The sequence below is a fragment of the Triturus cristatus genome, chromosome 2_2 (genome assembly GCF_964204655.1).
Source record: "Triturus cristatus chromosome 2_2, aTriCri1.1, whole genome shotgun sequence".
NCBI lineage: Eukaryota > Metazoa > Chordata > Amphibia > Caudata > Salamandridae > Triturus > Triturus cristatus.
The window spans coordinates 261935229-261962853 of record NC_140582.1 but is presented as its reverse complement, the minus strand read 5'-3'; the positions used below and the strand labels follow the sequence as shown (position 1 = coordinate 261962853).

General features: G+C 46.0%; 1 pseudogene; it reads right to left on the bottom strand.

Moving 5' to 3' along the window:
- Positions 1-1553: 1553 nt before the first annotated feature.
- LOC146862119 (zinc finger MYM-type protein 1-like) lies at positions 1554-4057 on the bottom strand (annotated as a pseudogene).
- Between the last annotated feature and the right edge of the window lie 23568 nt (positions 4058-27625).

The window sequence follows — 27625 nt, the reverse complement described above, 5'->3', positions numbered from 1 at the left end:
GGCATCAGATGATGTTGTGCTTTGCGTCTCAGGCTGGATTCCTCCAGCAGACTCCTGTCCCCCTCTGAGGCGCTGGTGACATCTGTGTCACTGGGCTCCTGTGCAGCTGTTGTGCTAGTTTCACCCCCACTGGTGTCCGTCTCCTGTCCCTCCATGACCACAGGACATGCTGCATTAGAGAGAGAGATGTAGGATCAGGTCAGTGGCAACAACAAAACAAACATATGCAAGCAATGCATTACAAAAGATGACCAAATCTACATGTTACACGCCACCCTGTGCAATCACATCGTGCCAACTTACTATATAGACTCAAGCAGTGCGTGGCAACTGGAAACTCAGGCATGAGTGAGCCATGTTATGACCACACAGCACAACACCCTGCTTGTGGCTCTGTTCAACCAGACACACGACTAGCTCTGAGCACACCTAGGGACATGATCGGGGCACACTACTTGTTGCCAATGACAGATCTGGATGGAACAGGAGGGGACTACACAGACACAGACACAGACTACAACATGACAGTCCACAATGGACATTAGACCATACCACCCACCATGTTGTACTTTGGGGACAATAGAATGGTGCACAAAGTTGTCAGATGTGTAGGTCTCCCCAATCTGGGTGCATGCAATGGACGCATTGATGAAGGCAAAGTCAGATCAGGCACACTGCCGTTCCCTCCCATGGGATTCCCAAGACCACCCCAATGCAGAAGAAACCCGAAGAGCACAACTCAGAATGTAATGTGAATGCACAGCATCCAAATCACCTTTGTAAGTACAGGTAGGGCAAATGCATGCCACTGGCACCCAGCCCAGCAGCCACTTACATGCCACAGCATCACACTACCAAGATCACATATGCCAGTGCTGGCACAGGCTCTGTACACATCCAGCAACTCCCAGCGAAAGTCAGACTCCCCAAATGCTCACCCCTGGCTTGCTGCTGATGCTCTTTCAAATGTGCATCCAGCTCAGGTTGTGTCACCACTAAGATGCGCCCCATTAGTGGTGTCATGCTGTGCCATGCCAAACGCCCAGTGCGAGGAAGCAGCCCCAAGGTCATCTCCGCCACGTTCTTTGCCAGGCGGCTGATATTGTTTCATCTCTTGTGGCAGTGGGTGTGCCCAGTGGCGTCACTAGGGTTGTTGTCACCCAGTGCGTAACTCATGGTCTTACCCCCTCACGACTTACCCCATCATGGACCTCCTCCGAGTCCACCAGTGCCAAATAATGGGACCATACAGAATCCTTAGTAACGTTTGTAAATCTAGGTACTATATTTACAAAGGCCATAGAAGAAAAATTTAATTCAAGGTCGGAGGTAAAAGATTGTAAGAAGTTAAGAACTAAGAACTACATAGAAAATATGTTACTTTTTATTTTTATTTTAACATTAAACTTTACATTTTACTGTTACAGGAGATAAGGTTGTAACCGTTCTGTATTGGGTTTGCACAATCAGCAACTGCCAGAATAGTATGCGACAGTACAAATTACAATGTCACATTAAATCTCGACTAATCAGAACTTTCCTTTCCTGGCCTTTCAAGCTGTAAACTTGTTAATTACTTCATCAAAATCAACTCCTTTCGCCAAATCACTTTCAATTGATAATATTGCAAGATCAGAAAGCTTTGACTGTCCCATGGTAGATCGCAAGTAGTTCTTTATAATCTTCATCTTTGAAAAACACCTCTCACATGAAGCCACAGACACACAGATCGTAAGAAATAATTGTAGGCTCACTGAGAGATATGGGAGAGATTCTAGGAAGTCCCATTCAGCTACAAATTTCAAAACGTCAAATACTGACCAGTCTTTGGCTTCTTCGAGATCAATCTCTGCTGCCTTCAGGTGCCTTCTCAGCCTTGGTATTTCTAATAAAAGCTCTCCCTCGGATAACTCATCATAGAAAGTGGACAATTTTGGAATGGTTCCTTGATGGCTCTTGATCTGATCTGGAGTTCAAAATGGAAACGATCAATACACTCAAGCATCGCCCTCTTGTTTTCTTCTTGCAGAGTTAGTCCAGCATCTCTTGTCTTCTCACCTGTCATCCTCTTCCTGAACCTGGGTCTGCTCTCTACTGAAATTCCATATTGGTCTGATTTTAAAAGCACCCGTTCAATTGCCTGCTCCACTAGATGACTGCACTGCTCGTCATACAGAAAAAGTCCATATTAGCAAGGAACGGCGATAACATTATCGCTGCTTTAGCGGCAGGAAACTGCCGTTAAAGCGGCGATAATGGGCTTGATAATATGCCCTTGTGAATTCCCATAGAAGCTCAGGTTCACACCAGAACCTGGGCTTCTATGGGACTTCACAAGGGCATATTATCAAGCCCATTATCGCCGCTTTAGCGGCAGTATCCTGCCGCTAAAGCGGAGATAATGTTATCGCTGTTCCTTGATAATATGGCCCTTAGCGTCTCTAGCTTTGTCACCACCTTGTCAAGAGTTAAGCCCTTAGTTGGAATGTACAGCTGTGTAAGATTAACTTCTTCAAGTACATCACACCTAAAGTAGAGGTAGCACAGAAACGTGAAATTGCAGCCAGCAGGCAAAAGACCTCGGGCTGTACCTCTTGTGTCTAAATTTTCATCTGGATCACATAGAGCTTCAATTGCCGCCACACATTCATCACATTTTTCTTTCACTGCCTTTACTGCAGCATGATGAGCACTCCAGCGTGTTGCTGATAGTCTTTTCACTGAGACTCCAGTGTTGTCCATTAAAACATTCCATCGGTGAGTGGAAGCAGCAAAGAAGGAAAACATTGTCTCAAGAGTTCCAAAAAAAGTCACACACAAAGCATTTTCAGCAAAAGGTTGTTGGCCGCACAAGTTAAGCGAATGGTCCACACATCCATTAAAAATAGCTTTCCTGATCTTTCTTTTCAAAATGGCTTGTACACCCCCATGGATTCCAGCCATAGTGGCAGCATTATCTTAACCTTGAGCGCGGCACATCATAATGTCGAGTTCATCACTTTCCAGATTTTTAAGAATACCAGAACTGAGGTCAACAGCTTTTTTCCCCTTTAAAGGGATAAATCCCAGAAACACTTCTCTTACTTCAACTTTCCTAATTTGGATTTTCACATATCTGCTCACTTCGGACATTTGGTCAGTGTGTGATGTGTCAGGTGTGCTATCGAACATGATCCCGAAATACCTGCCAGATTTTATATCCATGACAAGCTTCTCCTTCACATGATTTGCTAGGACATGTATAAACTCATTCTGAGTTTTTGGTGCAAGATAAGATACTGATGCTTTGAGTTTAGATGTGCTTCGCTTTAATCTCATTAGGTGCTCTTTCAGCACTGGGTCATATTTAGAAAGCATCTCAACCATTTCAAGAAAGTTTCCTTTATTCAATGAAGATTCATCTTTATTGTGGCCCCGGAATGCCAGATTCTGCTTGGCAAGAAACAATGTGATATCGAGCAACCTGTGCAAGATGTCTCTCAAATTTTTCTTCTCTATGTCCATCAAAGCAATACTCGTCAATTGTTTTGTGCACTCTAAGTCCTGCTGCCAATGTTTTCCATTTTTCAAGGCAATGTAGGTGCTCTTCGGATGTCTCATGATTATGCACTTTCGGGCTCAGTTTCCACCACATTTGAAACCCAGTCACAAATTTTGATGTCGTGTCTGTAGCATTAGCGGCAAAGAGTCGGCGGCAAAAACAATATAATTTCTCCCTGACGAGTGAGTAAACCATCCATGATCGCAACACTTTCTCGCCATTTGGCATCACCTTGTACAACCACTCTTTTGATAGCTGGCGAACATCTCCTTTTGCTTTTGGATCTTGCCTTGTCGCAATTCTGAAAGGGCCATCTTTGTTCTGGAACAAAGGACTTCCTCTTTTGATGATTCCAATCCGCAAATGATCTGGAACTGGTATATTCCAAAAAGAAGCATAATCTAAAATATTCCAATTTTCCCCCTTAACCTCATTCATCATCTCATTTACAGTATCATGGTTAGAGTCACTTTCAGTACTCTCTTCTGCTTCAAATTCATCCATTTGAATTTCCATTTGCTTTCCTTATTTTTCTGCTTCATTTTCTTCTATTTCAACTACTTTCTCTTCTGCAGAATGCATACTAGCATCAGAATCAGCGTTATCAATTGGTGGCTGAGGAACTGTGTTTTTTGATGAACCCTGGCCATCATCTGGTCTCTTGACATATTGAAGCAGGGATCCACGTAGTGTTGAGAGTGATTCATTTTTTTCCTTTTTTGCTTTTCTTTGCTGGCATCCACTTGGCCTCTTTGATTTATGTATTCCATGTGGTATGATTGATATAATATATCCTTGAACTATTATCAAAAAAACAGCGACTTTAAAAACACCAACAACAACGGCAACGCAACGACAAAAACAAAGCGTGTTTTTAAGCACGTGTAGTGGGTGTGGGCTGATGAAAACAGCGGATGTATGACGTTACATCGCATGACACTACAACGCATTTTTAAAAACTACCTTTACAACGCATTCCATTACATCGCATACTACCTTTACAACGCATACAATTACAACGCATAATATTACATTGCATTTAAGGTAAGTGTTGGATAGTATAGGGGTAAAAATTACTATTCTAACTCCAGGGGGTGCAACAGTAGGGTAAGTGTTGGATAGTATAGGGGTAAAAATTACTATTCTAACTCCAGGGGGTGCAACAGTAGGGTAAGTGTTGGATAGTATAGGGGTAAAAATTACTATTCTTACTCCAGGGGGTGCAACAGTAGGGTAAGTGTTGGATAGTATAGGGGTAAAAATTACTATTCTAACTCCAGGGGGTGCAACAGTAGGGTAAGTGTTGGATAGTATAGGGGTAAAAATTACTATTCTAACTCCAGGGGGTGCAACAGTAGGGTAAGTGTTGGATAGTATAGGGGTAAAAATTACTATTCTAACTCTAGGGGGTGCAACAGTAGGGTAAGTGTTGGATAGTATAGGGGTAAAAATTACTATTCTTACTCCAGGGGGTGCAACAGTAGGGTAAGTGTTGGATAGTATAGGGGTAAAAATTACTATTCTAACTCCAGGGGGTGCAACAGTAGGGTAAGTGTTGGATAGTGTAGTGTAATATTATGCGTTGTAATGGTATGCGTTGTAAAGGTAGTATGCGATGTAATGGACTGCGTTGTAAAGGTAGTTTTTAAAAATGCGTTGTAGTGTCATGCTATGTAATGGAATGCGTTGTAGTGGATGTTGCGTTGTAAAAATTGCGTTGTAAGTGTAGTGCGTTGTAAAAGTTGCGTTGTAAAGGTTGTTCCCTGAAAACAGCGGGTCCGGACCGGGAGCCACGTGAGTGACGTGTTTCGAACGTCACCGTGCGGACATCGTATAGCTATTTGGACAATAATCTTGGCCGGCGGCCGGGTAACGGGTTCCTCCTGATTTATGTAGCGATTTAAACTTTAAAGCAGAGGCTGCAGAGGGCAGAGCTATGAATTGATAGAGAAAGTTTGCCCAGCACCCAGCAGCCAACAGCGTAGCCAGATTATATAATAGTCTAGTCGCCATTTTTACTGTAACTATATACAATGTTATCTTCTGGAGGAGTTATTATACACGCAAAACAAAACTATAACACGTTTTGTGTTTTTAACTAACAGAACAGAGATATTTTTATATTTCAATAATAAATTTCTGTCGCTGGGCTGAAACCATGCATAAGAATAATTTCATAGAGTGACATAGAATCATAGACAGTAATATTTTGCATTTTGGTGTCACGGTGTCACCCCATGTGATGGTGTCACCCGGTGCGGTCTGCACCCCCCGCACCCACCTAGTGACGCCCCTGGGTGTGCCGTCAGTTTGAGACCCCCAGAGCTCGCACCTTCGCTGCAATGACCCTCCACACGGCCTTACACTGGTGTACCTTGAGCTGCAGGCATGGGAGACAAGAGGGGGAAATGATCAGTGACACAGTGTCATGTACCGACATTTATCAGTATAGCTGCAAGATACAAACTCATCACATATGCAACGATATGTCTATCAGAGACAAGAGTACATCTCACATGGTACACCTGCATGGGAAAAGCTGATGTAAAAGCATGCAGGTGTGAGGGGGAACACAGTCCCTGCACATCTCACACACATGCAGGATGCCAGCACTGAAATACCTATGCAGCCTGCCCATATCTCCAGTCCATTGTTGGCTTGAGCAACATATACATCATATGTCAACCTGTGTTTGGGGGTAGAGTCCCTGTGTCCAAGACTGCCCCGCCCTCAATGTCCCTGCCCTGTGAATAGATGACTGTGTCATGGATGTCACATTGAGGGACATGATCTCACAAATCCACAATCCTCTTCACAGGGCCGGTCGTGTGCAATCTACAGTGCTGAGATGGCCCATAGCAGGAATGCAATGTGAAAAGACTGATGTAATACTCTGTGGCTGAAGTGATGTGTCTTTGTCTTTGTGGGCGGGGACTGTGCTGGCCAGCTGGGCTCACACTGAGATGGACTACAGGGGCACACACAGCCATTCAGCCAAGCAATCACTGTCCTGACTCCTGCATGAACAACCTTCTGCGTCACTGTATGGCTGCCAACACAACACAGGTCACTCATATATCCATGTGCAGGCAGGCAAACCTGTGGCATTGGGTACACACACCTTCCCCCTGGAGACAGCATGTCAGGCAGTGCATGACACAACCCCACACTCCCAGGCACATACTGCATCAGTCCAACTACATGTGTGCCCCCCGCCCTAGCCCCCCACTGTTGATGACTTACCACAACATTTGGGACACCATATAGCCTTGGGTACTGTGTGAGCACCTCGTCCACCAGGACCTCCAGCTCCTCGCTCGTGAAGGGACTGGCACGGATCTTCTCTGTCCTTGCCATCACTGTGGACATGAGACAACAGCGACAGAATTGGGTGGTGAGGGGTATCAGGCAGCAGTCCCTGGAGGCAGCAGCAGGTGAGGGGTCTCAGGCAACCGTCCCTGAAGGCAGCAGCAGGTGAGGGGTCTCAGGCAGCAGTCCCTGGAGGCAGCAGCAGGTGAGGGGTCTCAGGCAGCAGGCTCTGGGAGCAGTGGAAATGTGAGGCTCACTCCCACACATATATAGCCCCCTGGGGTCGTTTCTAAGGTGCCAAGCTGCAGCAATTGGTGGTCCAGATCTGCCTCTCACAAATGCATCCAATGGCCACCTCCGCGGTGGCGGAGCATGCCTACCGCGATCTTCAAAATTGCATCATGCCCCCGCTATCAAGGTTCCCAATGGCTCTAGGGCAAGCTCCATGGCGGTGACACACCGCTGGGGCCCGTTGTGCGCTACCGCAATGGTGCATCTTTCAAATGCATCCAATGACCGCGTCAGCGGTGACGGAGCACACCTACCACGATCTTCAAAATTACATCATGCCACCGCTATCAAGGTTCCCATTGGCTCTAGGGCAAGCTCCATGGCGGTGACACACCGCCGGGGCCAGGCGGTAGCTACCGCAATATGGATGGCGGAGCATGCCAACCGCCATTTACCCATGTCTCTATGCCTATCACTACCGCGCCTGTGTGAATGGAGGGTGCTGGTGACACACCGCCGGGGCCAGGCAGTAGCTACCGCAATATGGGTGCCATACATTGACATGAGGCACCGCGATTCAGGCAGCAGAGCATGCCAACCGCCGTTTACCCATGTGTCTATGCTTATCACTACCGCGCTTGTGTGAATGGGGGGTGCTGGTGACACACCGCCGGGGCCAGGCGGTAGCTACTGCGATATGGGTGCTAGACATTGACACGAGGCACCGTGATTCAGGCGGCGGAGCATGCCAACCGCCATTTACCCATGTCTCTATGCCTATCACTACTGCGCTTATGTGAATGGGGGGTGCTCGTGACACCCCACCGGGGCCAGGCGGTAGCTACCGTGATATGGATGGCATACAATGGCAATGGCCATCTGGCAAACATCAACAGTGCACAGTGCCCACATGGTCAATGGCACATCATTGTGCACACAATGCCAAGGTTCCATTTACTCCACTGGTGACTACGCATGCCATGTTTGTGTATGTGCTTTTGTGGATTGGCCTGTACTCCCTCACATGTCACTAATGGATTTGATGGTCGGGTAGACAGGAAAGTGTTGTCCTGGGCTCTACAATGTGTACACATGTCAAAGTGTTGAGGTGCATTGACAATCACAGCAATGCTTGGCTCAATGTATGATGATCCTTTTTGCATGGCCTCTTCTGTCTGCTCATGTACACATTTGACATTTCTGCGCCAACTGTGGTCATTGTGTAGTGAATGTGTGCCATGTTGAGATGACGCATGAAGGTGTGACAGCTACAGCAGCTATGTAGGATACAGTGGGGTTGATTTGTTACACATGTGCTGAATGCTATACGCCCAGGCGTACCCATGTGAAATGTGACCATATCCCTATGTGCATTCACATTGACCAAGGTGCTATTTGAGCTACTTGTTTTGTGTAAGTTGACAGGTGTGCCCTTTGTGTAGCTAAAGGTGTTCCACATGTAAGCTGGTCTGTAACTCAATTTTGATGGCAGTCATTGTTGTCGTTGTGCCATCCAGAACGTGAGATGCTGTGCCGATCTCATGATGTATTGCATTGACTTGTGTCCACTTTCATCTCAAATAGGAGGAGGCCAAATCTGATTCGTCACTTGATGGTGCTGGAGGACATGGAGGATGTTGCGATCATCCAGAAGTGCCGGCTGGATAGAGCCACCCTGAAAACCCTTTGTGACCTGTTGGAGCCCCACCTGCAGCCTCGCAGGGCATATCCAACAGCTTTCACCCCTACTTACAACGTCATGGCGGCCCTGCATTTTTTTGCCACAGGATTGTTCCAATAGACAGTGGCCAGCGCTGGTGGGATGTCACAACCGATGTTCAGCATGGTGCTGCGTGATGTACTGTCCGCCATGATGATATACAAGGACAGATACATCCATTTCCCCAGGGGTGCTGAATTGCCAGCTGTGAAGGGAGACTTCTATCCCCTTGGACACATCCCCAATGTTGTTGGTGCCATTGATTACACCCATGTCGGTCTTGTGCTACCACAGGCAAGTAAGCACATTTACAGGAATCGCAAACATTACCACTCCATAAATGTGCAAGTGGTTTGCCTGGCAGATATGATCATCTCCCACGTGTGTGCCAAATTCCCAGGCTCAGCCCATGACTCCTACATCCTTCGGAACAGCATTGTGCCCCAGCTCATGGCTAATCTGCTCCCCGAGCGTGCATGGATTGTGGGTGAGTATGCCTAGTCGTATGGCGTGCTGGGTGTGTGACCTGCTGCCCTCGGCCTCAGCGACATTGCAATGTGTATTTGTGTTTGTCATCCCTAGGTGACTCTGCATATCCCAACCGTCCCTGGTTGCTGAGCTCACTGCGGAATCCCAGGACCCCCGCTGAAGTCCACTACAATGAGGCACATGGGAGGACACTTTGTGTGGTGGAGTGTACTTTTGGACTGCTCAAGTCACGTTTCCGCTGCCTGGACAGGACCGGAGGTGCACTGGCATACTCACCCGGGAAGGTGTGCCAGATTGTAGTGACATGCTGCATGCTCCACAACCTAGCGATTCACAAGGAGATTTCCCTGCTCCTGGATGATGGTGAGGACCCAAGGCCCCAGCCTGCAAACCAACCCGTGTCCAGTGATGAGGACAGTGGAGAGAAGGAAGGTGTTGACCTGCGTGAACAGCTCATCACCCGCTACTTCACTTGACGGTGGGTGACATTGTACAACATACCCATTGTCTGCTGATATTGCTGTTGTGAAGGGGTATGTGAGAATTGTAACAGCAGGCAGTTGTAGACTCAGCAGTGATTGGCAATGTTTCTGGGACAGGTCATTTGGGAACATCTACAGGACGTGTATGTTGACACTTGTTGCCCATTGTGACGTGTGCATGTTGGGTTATCCTGATGGTAGGTGTTGTGTGATGTCTGTGATGCCACACCCAGACCAGTGAATGTTGTTCTGTTGTGTTTCCCTAGGTGCCTTCGACTTCTCCTTGCCTATATACAGCCCACACTCCTGGTACATTGTGATCATGTTGAAGGCTGTGCATCCTGCAATAAAGATGGAGCAGACACAACAAAATGTGTGTAAGGATATTTTATTTGCAATGGTGACATGTGAGGGGGTGTACATTTCCATTGAGGGGGTAGTGGAGCAGTGACTTGACAGTAATGGTAAATGAGATAATCGAGTGGTCCAACAGGGAAGGACAGTCCAAAAAGTCAATGCAGTGGTGAATGACGGTTGCCATAATGGCTGGCTCCGTGACTGGCATCTGGCAGGTGCTTGGCCTCCAGATACTCCCAGGGTCTTCTTAGGACGGCCCCTTCGTCATTTGGCAGGAGGGGGGCTCTGCTGCAGGGCCAGTGGGGTCTGAGGACTCGCCCCTCTCTGTGGGCGCAGGGGAGGATGGTGAACTGTCATCCTGCGGCACACCAGAGGGAGGTGGAGGTGTTGTTTGTGGCGCGGGCCTGTCCCTCAATACCGCCACTTGCTGGCCCAAGAGGTCCACAATTTGTCCCATGCGGGTGTCGATGGACCTCATCAGCAGGATGAGCTCGTGCAACAGTTCGTCAGACCGGCCCATTTGTCCCTGGGCCTGTTCATATGCGCCAAGGACTCTGGTGATGTGTTCCAGGGATTGGGTCCCAGCCTCCTTGTGTCTGTGGGTGACCCTGCCCATCCCACCTGCCCTGCTACCACGGACCTGTTGCCTCACCACTGTGGACAACCGCATCATCTCCTAGCCCTCCACCGTCGGTGTTTGGGGTGGTCATCCTCTGAGACAGGGAAGATGTTGTAAGCAGCACTGGCGGTGGTGGCGGCGGCCACACTGGCCTTTACAGCAGGGGTCTGCAGCAAAGTTGTTATTGCCGCAGATGTGGTGGTGGGGACGATGGGGTCCTGGGACCTGTTGCTCCCTGGCACACCAGATGGGCCGGCTTTGAGCTCATAGTCCACAGAATCCCGGGAGTCAACATCCGAGAGTCGATGTACCGGGGGGGGGGGGGTAGATTGGCTCTGCAGGTTGCTGGTGTTGTCCTCTGCAGTGAGTTCTTGGTCACCTGTGGATCAGATGGGAAAATGGTCATTGTAGTGCACCCCACAAGCTTTGCGTTAGCTGTGTGTCATTCACTTTTTGTACACTGCACAATTGACTGATCATCACATTGTTTACTATGTGCACAACTGTGCTTCCTGACATTATGCAGTGGTACATGCATTACTTGTCCATGGTGTGAGTGTCAAGACATACCATGCGAGCCGTGCATAAATCATGATTACCAGGACCTGTTGCCATCTAGGGACTGGCACACCATGCTTTTTATTCTGGACTCTTTGTTGATTTGTCTAACCTGGCAGGCATCACATCTGGCCATGGACTGGCCATTGTCATCTCCTGCCTACCTTTGTCCTGTCAGGTGCTTATCTTGGTTTGTACCACCACACATGCTTTTGTAATTTTCGAATGGTCCTTGTTGCACTTGCCCCATGGTGATGCACATGTCAATAGGTGCTGTGCATGATTGTGCCCAGGTTTTATTCTACGTGTGCACTGGTGTGTCACACTTTGGTAGCTGTCACAGTTTCCTTAGCTTACCTGTGTGCACACTGTGCGTGGCAATGGGGTAGGTGTGCATATTTGTGCAATGGGAGGGCTGGTGTTGTCATATGGCACCATTTCTTTTGTGACAAATGTGTGGGTGCACGTACTGCCTACTTACCTGTAATGAGCTTACATTTGGCTTTGATATGTGGCACATCTGTGTGCGCGTGGTAGAGGCTTACATGCTGCTCAGTGGGGTCACAAGGCAGAATAATATGTCTACCTACCTGTAAGTGTGTTTGGTGTACTGCAATGGCTTCCAACTGCTTCTGAGTGGGGTGGAGGGAGGGCTCCATCCTGCTCAGGTGTGGGACAGGGGGCATGGTGGGAGTGGTAGTGCAGGCCTCCCACCCCCAATCACCCTCCCAGGGAAGATGGCTACCTACCTGTAAATTTGTTTGGTGACCTGCAATGGCTTCCAACTTCTTCTGGGTGGAGGGAGGGCTCCATCCTGCTCAGGTGTGGGACAGGGGGAATGGTGGGAGTGGTAGTGCAGGCCTCCCACCCACAGACACCCTCCCAGGGAAGATGGCTACCTACCTGTAAGTTTGTTTGGTGTACTGCGATGGCTTCCAACTGCATCTGGGCGGGGAGGGGGAGGCCTCCATCCTGCTGAGGTGTGGGACAGGCTGCATGGTGGGAGTAGTGGTACAGGTCTCCCACCCACAAACACCCTCAATGTGAAGATGGCTACCTACCTGTTAGTTTGTTTGGAGTACTGCAGTGGCTTTCAACTGCATCTGGGTGGGGTGGGGGAGGGCTCCATCCTGCTGAGGTGTGGGACAGGGTGCATGGTGGGAGTAGTGGTACAGGCCTCCAGCCCACAAACACCCTCAATGTGAAGATGGCTGCCTACCTGTAAGTTTGATGAGGGTAATGCAATGGCTGACACTTGCTTCTGGGTGGGGGGGAGGGCTCCATCTTGCTGATGCTGTGGGACAAGGGGGCCTGTTTGGAGTTGTAGTGCTGTCTGCTTGTATACATGCCCCCATGGTAATGTTGTTAGCTACGTTTAGGGTGAATGGGAATGGGTGATTGTTGGATCTGTGAGACATGTTTGTGTGAGTGTGTGGTACAGGTGGATGGGATTTGTCCTAGGTGGTGTAGCTTTGTAGTTGTGCATGGCAGTACATATCAGTGTGGTAGTAGTCATTTGGTTGTACTTACCAGCCTCCACCCCCCCAGCTACTCCTGTGAGACTCTCTGGATGCAGTATGGCAAGCACCTTCTCCTCCCATGGTGTGAATGGTTTTGGTGGAATGGGAGGGCCCCCTCCAGTCCTCTGAGCCAGCTCACGGTTCTTGCTTCTCTTCTCTTTGACAACCCTCTTCAGATCATGCCACCGCTTCATGATCTTCTTTTTGGATCTTGGGATGGTCCCTACTGCATTCACCCTTTGGACTATCCTTGCCCACATTTGTGTCCTTGTGGCTAATGGTGCCTGTTGGACCAGGCTACCAAACAGTTGTGGTTCCACTCTGACTATCTCATTTACCATGACTGTCAACTCACTCTCAGTGAATTTGGGCATTTTCTGTGTTGCCATGGTGTGTGGTGTGCAAAGTGCTTGTGGGTGCAGGGGTATGAGTGGTGGGTGTGGTTGTGGTGTGTATGGTGTGTGATGTGCAGGGGGGTTAGTGGTGCAGGTGTGGAAGTGGTGGTGGTGCTGTATGTGGTGAAATGTAAATGTAAATGTCAAGGTACTTATAGAGCGCACTGTCACAAGACGGCCACCTTGCGTTGTCGCCTTTGCGGTTTCCTGGCGCTGATACTCATACCGCTGTGGAACCCCTCCTGGCTTTCCCTGTGAAGTGTCCATTCCTGGGCACCCCCAGGGTGAAGCCAGGCATCCTTAGCGCTGTTGGGGCCGGTGTGGAGGCTAAGCAAGCTATTGCCCAGAGTTGTAGATGGGGCCCGTGATTAGAATAGGCACCGAGGCGAGAATAGACAGGTCCGAGGAAATTGAGCCAGAGCCCCGCCGAGGCGGGAATCGAACCCGGTGTGGCTAGTGATGTTGTGTTCTTTGCCTCTCCTTTAAGCTGGGGTGTGTGTCCCTTCTGTCCTGGAGTATTGCAAAGGATTGCGGTCAGGGAAGGGGCTGGTTTTGTACTCAGCTATGTGGGTGAGTCAAAATGGGGTACTGCTGTCAGGTGTGGTGTGTGTTGTCCTGGGAGATGTATTTTTTCTTTTTGCCATGTGGTTGTGTCATTGGGGTGTGTTTTGTGTATTGGGGGGCATGGCTAGTTTGCTGTGTGCACTTTTTTGCCTTATTGTGGGTTTTTGGCTTCGTCCGCCATGTTTTTCACGGATCGTCTGCAGCGGTGGCTATGCTGCAGCTCTTCCCCTGGCTCTCCCATTCATCCCAGTGTGCGACCGCGGCGGTCGGGAACAGCGGTACGTACCGCAGGACCATCAGGGATATCCTAATTTCCCGTGTAGTGTCTCCACTTTGCTTGTGGCGGGTTGGTGTTTTTCTTCTGCGTATTCGACTGCCGCGGACGGATTTTGGCAATCACTGCCCGCTACGGGCGGTTTTTCTTGGCCCCGTTCCGCCGCGGTCGGTGTTTTTTGGCGGATGATCCTAATTTGGCTGCCGGTTATTCCACGTTACAGGCGGGCGGTTGTTTTCCGCTTCCATGGCTGTCGGGGTGGTTTACCAACCGTCTTCCTAATAGGCCCCTTACTGTATAAATATAGCACCTACAGCTAGTGTTAGTGAGAAAGAACCGAGACTTCCAGGCCGACACACTGACCAGAGACGCTGAGGCTCCTGCATGCAGATGCTCCAGCTGACATTGGTCTGAACATCCCTCGCGGGGTGTACAACTCGAGACCAAGAAGGGCTCCTACATTCTCATACTTCAGGTAATGGGTTTCGACTAAATCCTAGAGGGATTCTTGGCTACCCACTAACTCACATGCTAGGTACACTTAGGTACATCTAGATAGGCATCGTAGGAATACGCACACTTTTATCATACATTTTATATTCATGTATTTATTCATGCTTATTGCAAGATGGTAGAATTGTACTATCCTTTTATACTCACTGTACTGTTAATCATATATCTCTGCTACTGTCTAATGGTTGTTGCAGCTCATATATTCTACACGAGAATAACAACTGTTCAATAAATCCTCATTGAAACGCCGAGACTGTTTATTCTGTGTATCTCTGAGATAAACTAAGTGAGCACGAGTGACTGAGCGAAAAGAAGTACATTGTTTCCACGATCTTGAGGGATCAGGGTTGTCATGTTCTAAGGTTGCCAGAAACTAATCTCTCCCCAATAAGAGGAGACACTAGTGGCACTGTGAGCTAGCTTAAATGCAAACAGGTGAACATTTCTCGGTGGGGGTGCACGGAACCAGTCTGTCACCAATCCCACAGTTTATGTTATCCAAACGCGCAGGTCCTGCATGGGCACTATAGGTACTACACGACATGGCACCACCAACGTTGATTGGGTACTTATTTAACAGTAGAATCTGAGTAGTTCAGTCGTGCTATTTCTCAGAGACCCCTACTCACAAAATACCAGAGACATCTGAGTAGTCTAAAAATCCTATTTATTGGCTGTTGGATATTTCAAGCTTGAAGAAGATAGGGTTCCTAAATTGTGCATAAACACCTTGTCTTGGTTCCCTTGAATAAAATCCTCCATTCCAAAGTGACTGAGGACGCAACCAACCAAGATAACCCGGTGGTGGCAAGACGCCTCTCAGTAGGTGATGAGGAGGTAGATGGAATTATCATTCCACCTAAATTCAGACATACCATCACCCTAAAATTAGTAGAATATGGATTAACACCTAGGGGCGGTTTAGTAGTCTTCGTGATTGAGGCACACAGATCAAATAAAACAGAGGTATTCTATATGAGGGTTACATTCCCAGAAGCAGATGCTAAAACACAGACATTTCACTACTATACAGTAGGAGATGCACCAGCAGAATATGGTCCCTGCGAAGACCGAGAAGTTCCTCTCACGTACCAGGAACATTTTTACTGGTTTAAAGGACACCCCACATAAGACACAGAGTAGGATTAGACACACTCGGAGGAGGCGGGGCAACATGGCCAATATTAGCAGCCTACAGACCACATCCTGACATTGATACAATGCCACAATCAGACTTACTCATACAACACAAAGATTTATTTAGAATCTACAGAAAACTGACGCATTTCATCATGCGGACTAAAATAACTCCATAAACAGTACACACGGTAATCGGCAAAATGGCCACAAAACGCGAACAAATACCATTCTGGGTAGCTCAGATAATAACTCCGCTCGAGGCTGTACTCCAAATACTACCACATTTGAAAAACAAAGAATGCTAACAATCTGTTTGCCTATGGGGATAACTCCACAATTAGAGGATTGCACCTCTTGGGATACAATCTTTGCTGCCATATATACCAGGACACATGGTATTTCTTCATTAGCAGTGGTACCAGATGTATTAAGACAAATACAAAATGAGAACGGAGCAGGGCCTAGTCTGAACTTAGGGATGAAGTTAATAAATAACTTCGACCAGATATCAGCCATAATACTAGCTAATATTAAAGGGGAAGCAGCATCAGTGTCAATCCACCCACGCCTAAGGGAGTTTGGTCCATTAGATCAACAACACGAACTGTCCAAAATAATTGAAACTGCATATGCAGAATCAGGCAGAGACAGTTTGGGTGGGAAAGCTTTAAAACCACAACTGAGGAGCAGTCCTGAAAAGGACACTTCCAAGCAGACACCTGCTTCTTCTAAAAAGAAGTGGGATAGTAAAAAAACAACACAATTTTACGGAAAAAAGATCTCAATCCCAAGGTAGATCTCCTCCACAGGAGCCCTCTGAAAAGAGGTGTAATCTCAGGAATAGGGATAATATTAGGAAACTCAAAAGGTATCAGGATACTGATATACGTTCCTCTCATTCCTTTCAGGGCTCGATGAAAAACTCAGAGAGAAGGACGGTCAGAACACAAAGAAGAGTGTACAAGGTCCAGAGATAAGCAGCACGCTCAAGACTACACTTCTAAAAAAGAAGACAAGCCAGAATCAAAACCTCAATTTAAGAAAAAGAAAGTTGCAGGTCTGAAGATCAGACATGCCCAGAATTCTGAGGACGCAGCTTCTGAACAGGGAATGGGCTCAGACGATGCTTGACAGTGCGGCAGAAGCAACAATAGCTCACCAGAACCTGAAGGAATTTCTGGTGACAGCGGACTTGAATGATTACATCACGGTGGAAACACCAGACACCAGGGTGAGTGTTCCACAGAAGTTACATGAGATAACATGCCAAATGGAGGGGGACAAGCCCAGGAAAGTTACGGGTCTCTTTTGGGAAAATCTGTCATCTGGGTATGACATCCTATTAGCATAACAAGATTGGCCGACAGCTTTCGTTATGGAGTGCCCTAGGGTAGAAAATGTAATTTTTCCAGCCTTCTCCGACCTCGTTCCCATACACCTTAAACATGCATATGCACAGGAGTGGGCAGTAGCCCTAGCTCCAGCATTGTATAAAAATCATGGAGGGTGGGATGAGGAGTCAACCCACCACGTGATCGTGTGAAAAGTTTCACCAAATGCACAAAGGGAATATCCTATTAAGCAAGAAGCTAAAAAACAGGTCAGGGAGATCTTAAATCAACTTGAATACCAAGGAGTGATCGGAAATTGCACCTGACCAATGAACAATCCTTTGTTTCCCCTATCAAAACCGGATAATTCATACCATCTAGTTTCAGATTACAGACATTTAAACACATGAACAAAGACATTTGCTGTCCAAATCGCACACAGTGCCGCAAAGATGAATAACGTCGTGCGGAAAAAATACAAAACAACTCTTGATATCTCAAATGGATTTTTCTGCCAAATTTAGTGCCTGAAAGTAGGTACTTGACCGCATTCTCAGCGTTGGGTTCCCAGCGACAATTTTGTTGTCTCCCCCAGGGGTATAGGAACAGTCCCGGGGTATTTTCAGCAAGGGTAGCTGAGTTACTCCAAAATTTTGATGAGGAAGCATTGTCCTATGTGGATGATATTTATCTAACGGGCGATGACTTAAAGATGCACTTCACCAGAGTGAGCACCATTATTATGGGATTTGCTTCAGAGGGCTACAAATTTACCATTAAAAAATCAAAAATGTGCCACCTCAGTGTCCTATTTTTCGGATATGTGCTTTCAAGTGAAGGAAAAAGCCTGGCAGCTAACTTTTTAGAAAGGTGTGCGCTGCTCCAACACCCAAAACGTTAAAAAAGTTACAATCAATACTGGGATTCCTAAATTTCAGCAGAACATACATTTTGGATTACGCAGAAGGAGTAAAACCTTTCTACGACTTGATAAAACTGACTTTTCAGTTAGACATTGGACACAGGAATATTCAAACATCCCATGTTCATTACAAGAAGACATGATTGCTTCCAAACACTTCCAAACACGTGTAAACGTACACAACTTGGTGATCCGTGTAATAGCGGGTAAATGCGGGTACAGTTACTTAACCTTCAATGAAGGAGAAACAGTACCAATCGCATACAATTCACACCTATACACAAACACAAAAATGCGTTTCACTTCAACTGAAAAAATACTGACAGCTGTTCAGAACGCTGTAGCAAGAGAAAGAGCACTGGCTCAGGGGAAGCGCATAATCGCCGTCACCCCGTTACCAGCCTTAGAGGCTGTTACGAAGGTTAGCATTCCAAATGCAAAAGCCTTACATCTGAGATGGATACAATGGGCTAATTCTCTTACTTCAACGGATGTTGAATATAGGTTTGATCCAAGTCTAAAAACAGAAGCATTTCTGCAATACGAACAAGAATATCCTCTACCAAATGAACTTGTGCCTCAAGATCAGTATGAATATATTATTTACACTGACGGATCTGCTCAACCGCCCATAGGGAGTAAGCAACAGTACAGCGCAGCATGTGCTATCGTTAAAGGTCGCATGCTGGATAGAAAGTTCCGTGCAAGTTGCAATAAAACGCAATCTCAAGGAGACTGCACGACTCAGTGGGCAGAACTAAAAGCACTGATACTGGCACTTGTGAATACGGATCACGAATTCCCCACACTAATTGTGTATGATTCCTTTTACTGTGTACAGTCGTACAATGAGTATTTACACCATTGGGAACCACACGTGCTTAAAGATGCAAAAGGTGGCACAATTAAGCATAAAATGCTATGGGAACAGGTAGTGGAGTTGAAAAACAAACTACTCATGTGATACACATACTGAGTCATCAGCGTGATGGCGTTCACGTTGAAGGGAATTTGTTGGCTGATGAAGCCGTAAAGGGGGTTGTGCGCAGGGCTTCGGTAGCTGCAATCACTAAAGTTCTAAAATAAAGTAGACGGCGAGATAATGGTGGCTGTCATTGCTTCATGCAAGGGCAGCTTAGCAGTACCTAAAAAATTTACACTCAAGAACTCCTACAAGTTAGATGCACACAACATTCCATATGCTCAGATTCCTAGAGTGGGGGATAGATAAATACAAAATATGGATCGTAGACAAGGTTTGATTGTTGCAGCACACGAGGGTTTGGGTTCTGTGCATACAGGCGTTACGGTGACTATTTTCCTTTTTGAAACAGCGTAATTGGTGGCCAGGTCTAGCAAAACAAACTAAAGAATATGTCTTAAAATGTGACATTTGTCAACAAATGAAAGGCTCCACAATAACACGACCGGCACAGACACCATTATTAAAATCTGACAAACCTCCTGCTTCTGTTTATCTGGACCACTGCGGCCCTTTACAATCTGATAGGGTTTCCAAGTATATCTTGGTGGCAGTAGATTTTTCCTCCAGATTCCTATGGGTATGGCCTCAGTGCTCGGCTGACGCTTGAACTGTTATCAAAGTTTTCCGAGTCATTATAGGGACATATGCAGTTGGCATGTTACATTCTGACCATGGCCCGGCATTTAGCTCTCTGGCTTACAAAGAGGCCATGGAAAGTAAGGGCGTAGCATTGCGGCACTCCTCTCCATACCATCCTGAGGGAAATTCGGTAGTGGAGAGGAAAAACCAGGACTTAAAGCAATCTTTAACAGCTTGGGTATTAGGCAAGGGCGGTAGTTGGGTCAATTACTTATATGGGGTACAGAGAGCACTCAATAATCAGCCAAAAAGTTCTCTAAGGAGTGTCACTCCATATGAGGTCCTATTTGGAGCAAGAATGTTTTACCCGATCTTGATTGTGAAGGATCAGTGGTGGAAGAGAAACCGTTTGATATCCATGATCATTTTGCTGTTTTACAGGATCTAAATGAATCCAGGACAAGACAAAGTAACGTCCACACCAAACAGACCACCACTGGGGAAGTCAAGGCACTTACGGCAAGACCTGTCTGGATCCCAAAGTCCGGGATCTGGTCAGAGAAAAAATAGCAGACAAGAAAGAATTCGAGCCATCCTACTGAAAACCTGTACCCGTCCTAGCAGTAAAAGGAACAAGAATTGTACTTTTGCCGCCTTTTGCAGGGAAAAAGGAGAAACGATTTGTCTCAATTGACTTAATCAAACCACACTATGTGGCTGATACTGAATAGTAGGCATTGTGGACTCCACTTGCGACAATATAAGAACTTCACATAGAAAGACTCATCACGTTTCAAGAGCCTCCTGTGCGGAATGAAGGACTATGCAACAATGCTATGGAACTCGTTCCCCCTTAACCCGAAGTTCATCATTATAATGAAACTTATCATGCCTCGACGAAAGCAAAATGTGATTTCAACAAATCCCGATGCAATTCCAACAATTGATCAAACTGCTTCTGGCTATTTCATGAACTTTGATACTTTTTCTTTGGATCTAAGTGAACCGGAAATGACGCCAGCCCAAAAATCACTCAAGTACCAAATAAAGAACTTTCTTCACTTTCTGCAAAAGACATACCTGTTATCGCCTTGGGTAGAAGTCTGGGTAATTACTGGGGTACTCTTTTTTCTTTTCTGGCTAGGTTTAGTTATAACTTTTAGCATGCTTATTAATGAAAGGCTCCACAATAACACGGCCAGCACAGACACCATTATTAAAATCTGACAAACCTCTTGCTTGTGTTTATCTGGACCACTGCGGCCCTTTACAATCTGATGGGGCTTTCAAGTATATCTTGGTGGCAATAGATTCTTGCTCCAGATTCCTATGGGTATGGCCTCAGTGCTCGGCTGACGCTTGAACTGTTATCAAAGATTTGCGAGTCTTTATAGGGACATACGCCGTTGGCATGTTACATTCTGACCGTGTCCCGGCGTTTAGCTCTCGGGCTTACAAAGAGGCCATGGAAAGTATGGGCGTAGCATTGCGGTACTCCTCTCCGTACCATCCTGAGGGAAATTCAGTGGTGGAGAGGAAAAACCAGGACTTAAAGCAATATTGAACAGCTTGGGTATTAGGCAAGGGCGGTAGTTGGGTCAATCACTTATATGGGGTTCAGAGAGGACTCAACAATCAACCAAAAAGTTCTCTAGGGGGTGTCACTCCATATGAGGTCCTATTTGGGACAAGAATGTTTTACCCGATCTTGATTGTGAAGGCTCAATGGCAGATGAGAAACCATTTGATATCCATGATCGTTTGGCTGTTTTACAGGATCTAAATGTATCCAGGACAAGACAAAGTAATGTCCACACCAAACAGACCGCCACTGGGGAAGTCAAGGTACTTACGGCAAGACCTGTCAGGATCCCAAAGTCCGGGATATGGTCAGAGAAAAAATAGCGGACAAGAAAGAATTCGAGCCATCCTACTGAAAACCTGTACCTGTCCTAGCAGTACAAGGAACAAGAAGTGTACTTTTGCCGCCTTTTGCCGGGAAAAAGGAGAAACGGTTTGTCTCAATTGACTTAATCAAACCACATTATGTGGCTGATACTGAATAGTAGGCATCGTGGACTCCACAGTAGCTGATGCCCTCCTCTAGCTACAATACAAGAAGTTCACAGAGAACCCGAAGTTCATCATCATAATGAAACTCATCATGCCTCGACGAAAGCAAAATGTGATTTCAACAAATCCCGATGCAATTCCAACAATTGATCGAACTGTTTCTGTCTATTTCATGAACTTTGATACTTTTTCCAAGTGAACCGAAAATGACGCCAGCCCAAAAAATCACTCAAGTACTAAACAAAGAACTTTCTTCACTTTCTGCAAAAGACATACCTGTTATCGCCTTGGGTAGAAGTCTGGGTAATTACTGGGGTACTGTTTTTTCTTTTCTGGCTAGGCTTAGTTATAACTTTTAGCATGCTTATTAATGGTAGATACCTTCAGCAAAGCTCTGCAGCCCAAAAAGTCAACTTGATTTTAAAACCACATCAATCATCACATTGTGAACAAAGTGGATTGTCATCAGTGAACATTACAGCAGTTCCTATACCGGACGGTATAGTGTGGGACAAGGTTGACTTCAACATACTCGGCCTGACCAAACTTTGAAAAATCTCTCATTTATTTAAAATGTCATTAAGTGATAACATTACCCCCAGTACTTTTTCTAATGATTGGGACTCTGAAACTATTATTAACATTTTGTCTGATTTAGAAAAACTGCTGCTTTTCCAAACACTGAAATGTTAGAAAGTAAGTCAGACTATGACACTTTGTACTGTTACCAACATAATGGTCACCATTTTCTGCACAAATCTATTTCACCTAGAAATGGTTTTGAATGCCATCAATGGGAACATTGTCCTACTCCACCAAAAAGAAGTTTGCAAACGTTTGCACAGAAATGTTTATATTTTTCATGATTTACACCACAGACCCGACCTCATATTATTATAAGGTTATACCGATATCTGCACTGAAAATGATGCTGCCTAACACCAAACAGATTTACTCTGCTACCTTTATTGCCCAATTGTCTGAACAGGGGTTTGACCTATGGAAGGACACAACAGACTTACAATCAGTCTGGGGTTCTAGGGACTGGCAAGTCCAGGGAACAGAAGCACTATTTAGAGCATGCCTCACAGCAGATGATATTTCTAAACAAACCTGTGCAACACACATCCTGTCTTAGATTAGCCAAGATAAACACCTTAATATACCTCGGTTTCCAACACCATCACAGGGGTGGCAAAATTTGACTACGAAGGATGGGGCAACAGTGGATGATATTTTACAGTACAATAGGACAGACCCAAATTGGAAAGAATGGGTGCTTTGGCCCTTAGACACGAACATATGTCATAAAATATTCTTGGGTATTACTGAAGGGTTTAGTGTCCACAGGCCAGATCCACGTTATGTACAAAGAGAAAACCCAGGGGTAGTGACATCCTGTAGTGTTGGGAAGTTGTGCCTTGAGTGGCTAGAAACACTCACAGAAGTGAAGCAACACTTATCCTTACTCTCACAAGACATGTATCTTAGGGATATTTTACATGGTTCAGGAAACAACGTCATAAACGTTTCATATATGCTGGCATTTATGCTGCTTATAATGAACTCTGGAAAATATCCCAACAAGAGGCCTCAGAGAAAATATGGGAAATAGACCGTATTAACTTAGAAAAATCGCTAGCTGTGGGTTAACAACTTTGTCCTCCAGAATATATTCTTTAGGCAACATTGTGTCTTCTGCGATAGACATCCTAGAACAAGATTTGGACATATTACAACACGGGCAATCTCAATTACGTTCTATCATGTTATTGAGCTGGACGCTGCAATCTTTGAACACAGGCTTTGTGCCTTGGCGTTTTATAAACAGTACGTTTCTGTTTTCTGAATATAATCTAACAGATAAACAGGTTGGAATGGGTCAAAGGGGAGCTAAATATGCAATGCTGTGTATTGAAACACTGGACCGACTTCCATTCAAAGTAGCGGAAGCTCCGTCTACTGAATGGCTCATCCATGGCCACATAACTCTACTGGTGACTACTTTTCAGTTTCAACATTGCCTTGAACAGAAGTAGGCGGGAAAATATGGAAAAATGGGTAAGGATTACATTAAGGACTCCTGGGATTTACCATATAGATTTTGATGCCGGAGTGGGGATCGAGAAGTGTTTCTAAGTAGTACAAACTGCAAGAACGCTTTGAACGGTTCTCTCATGTGTCAGGACATTTCATTGCACAGAGCTTGTAATGGGTCAGTAGCAAACTTGTCCTGCCACATGAAAGGAACTCCAGCTGTCGTGATTAAGCCGGTGTTCGAGCTGCTCTCGAGTGGGAGTTATTTGATGCTGAATGATCAAGGTTGCTGTGGTATGCTTCTGGGCATTACCTATTTGGTCACTGTGAACTCCAGGGTTACTTGCTGTATGCAAGTATTGTTTCCCCTAACAAGTAGAGTCAGGGAGGCTTCGTGATGGCCTTTATTGAATGTTTCTTTTATACAATTTGATACTTTGAGCAGACTGAAAGCCGTGCTTTTACAGCAAACCGTACTCTTAACCTCCGCTCGTGAGACCTTTGATCTTCAAATAGCAAGGACCTCAACTGAGATACAGGCACTTATACATACAAACTGCCCCATTCATTTTGCAGAAATGGTGGATTATATCTTTAACATGTCTGATACCAGTGGTATTGTACACCTATTTAAGACCATAGAGTCAGGATTTCTTAGCACCTTTCAGACAATCCTCGGAGTTATTCTAAACTTTATACACTCCGTATTTGGAAGCATTTTTGGAGGTCTACCTCTGATCCTGCTGTCAATAGCGGGAATCCTGATTGTCATTTACCTGCTACGCAATGGACGGCCCAATCACCAACGAGATGGCAAAAGCCCTCCTGGAGTGTAAATACTGTGAGCGCATGGTACAGCATCTGGGCACACCTCGCCTACGGGAACTGAGCGCCTCTTGGTTCCTATCGTTTAGACAAGTCTGGATGGACTGCATCTTACCTGTTCTTCGGTGACAAATGCGTGTTGTACCTCTGTCCGACACTCGCAACGGACACGCCTGTGGACTTGAATACCAGGCTGGAACCCTTGAGGTCTCATGCTCGGCAATGTCCCCAGCGTATTCCTACACTAATTACCGCATTCCTTGAGAATCCGCAGGTGCCTTTTACAACTGGGGTGAGCTTAAACTCCACCACTAGCACCCAGGTATCGACTTCAGCGCCGGCTGCCTCTACACCAGCTATTGGCAGTACTGAATTTCATCTATGGTCCATTGACGTACTCTGTGAGGTGTTACAAGGACTGTCCCCTGCAGCAGCAAGCAACAATGATGTTGCATCTCCCAGCCAGGACATTTAATCTATAATTGGCTCATCGTTTGCTGGGAAAGAATTTGGATTTTCCTTTCTTCTAAACTTAACTAAATTTGGAACATTTCCTAAAAATTGACACTTTCTCACTGAAAAGCATGGCCTTTTTTTGCTTATAGAAATTCAACTTATATAAACAAACTCAATTAGGACAGTGGCTTAACAGACAATTCCTGACAAAAAGATTTTCGTAGTACAAAAATAAAATTCTCTCCCTTTTTAACTGTTTTTATAATGCTTTTAAAACAATGTTTACGAAGCTTATTGATAAATGTTTTATGCACTACTATCTAGTAATGAGAATAGTTCACTAGCATTTTTATCATTGTTGACTGTTCAGAAGAGGAGTGGGTGTTATGTTTCATATAGGTACCCTAATATGCCTGGGTAACATCATACCCTTTCACCTGCATCACCTCCCCTACAATACACAGTAAGGAGCCTTTTAGGATTGAACCTTTACCTAGTTCTAGTGCTGGGAGCAGAAGGAGGGTTTCCCTGAACAATGACGTTCTATGACTTCATCTTTAGACTGACACAAAATGAAGAAATATTCATAAGGGTTCTTGGAAACCAGGCTGGGGCTAAACCACCTTCCTCCCCATATCTACGTAGACGGTTCATCCCATATGTCATCTCAAATCCAACAATGGCTAATACAAGCAACAAGGGACAAAGGAGCCCTAGATACTTACTGTATAAATACAGCACCTCTTGCTAGTGTTAGTGAGAGGGAACCGAGACTTCCAGGCCGACACACTGACCAGAGACGCTGAGGCTCCTGCATGCAAACGCTCCAGCTGACAGTGGTCTGAATATCCCTCGCGGGGTGTCCAACTTGAGACCAAGAAGGGTTCCTACATTCTCATACTTTAGGTAATGGGGTTTGACTAAATCCTAGAGGGATTCTTGGCTACCCACTTACTCACATGCTAGGTACACTTAGGTACATCTAGATAGGCATCGTTGAAGTATGTACGCTTTTATCATGCATTTTATATTCATGTATTTATTCATGCTTATTGCAAGATGGTAGAACTGTACTATCCTTTTATATTCACTGTACTGTTAATCATATATCTCTGCTACTGTCTAATGGTTGTTGCAGCTCATATATTCTACACAAGAATAACAACTGTTCAATAAATCCTTATTGAAGTGCCCAGACTGTTTTTTCTGTGTGTCTCTGAGATAAACCAAGTAAGCACGAATGACTGAGCGATAAGTAGTAAATCTTTTCCACGATTTTGAGGGATCAGGGTTGTTATGTTCTAAGGTTGCCAGAAACTAATCTCTCCCCGATAAGAAGAGACACTAGTGGCACTGTGAGCTAGCTTAAATGTAAATAGGCTAACATTTCTCGGTGGGGGTTAACGGAACCAGTCTGTCACCAATTCCACAGTTTATGTTATCCAAACGCGCAGGTCCTGCATGGGTACTATAGGAACTACACGACAGTACTGAAATACATCCTCCTCACCTAAAGCACCAACATGCATGAACAGGCAACTCGCCCCTCCAAATAATTCCTTCAAAACAATGCTCCCTGCGAGTGCCAGCAGGCGACCCACAGAACACACAATGCACACATCCCAACAGAATGCCCAGTGTGCCCACAATGCACACAGCTCCCTCCTGTCCAGTAGTGCCCAAAAATACAATTCAGAGTCCAGTAATGCAACACACAGTGCCCCCACCTCTGTAGCCTCCCTCACCTGCAGCAACAGTGGCCCTCAGCCAAAGCCACCACTGAATACAAAGTGCCTGGGTCAGGTGAGTTAGGCTCGAACCCATGCAGCCCCCGAATGGGAAACCGATGTGCTGCTGTCCTTGACACCAAATGCAGAGTAACGTACAGAGCTCAAGTGCATTGGACCTGCAGGACAAATAAAGAGAGACAAGGAAAAACAAAGGAGACGCCTCTGGCCATTGCAGCGGGAGCAGCAAGGACAGTGTCCTTGCTGGGTGGTGATTAGGAGTCAAGAGACCCAATCGCCGCCTCGTACCCAGGATTTATATCCAATGCCTTACAGGGTCACAGCCCCATCCGCAGCCAATTGTCGCCCTTGATGATGAGGGGTGGCAGCACTAAGCACTGCTGACCCCCTCCCTGTCTCCACCTGCTTGGCAAAACTGCCAATGCGTGCGGCTCCCCCGAGGTGGAGGATCCTTGGCCATTTTTAGGTCGAGCCTGGGCAGTGCATGCGCTGCTCTGTGAGCCATGCTGTATTGGAGTATGTACTTGAAGCCCTGCCCACTCCCTGCCCATATTTGTCATTGGCTTGTGTCATTGTTCTTCCTAAATGCTGGCTTCTGATTCGTTATTAGACTTGTTAGTCCCTCCTTAGTACCCCATTGTCTTAATTTGTAACCTCCCATGAGGACTGGCCCTTTTAATTTGGTTGTTACATGGTACTCTTCTTTAGTCTGTAAGCACTATTTCCTTTAATGAGTTTCTCTTACTGCAGGAGGGCCTCTGGTGCTCAGTTGTGACCAGCAGCTTGTTTATTTAACTCATAGCGAACAGAGAGCTCTTCAGGGGACATAGGAGACAGATGGGGGCAACTCAGCGATGCCTTCCAGCATGTGGAATGCAGTAGGTCTCGCATTTGTGAGAGTTTAAGCTATTGGCATTGTAAATGACAATGCCTTTTATTTATGTTTTAAAAACCAAA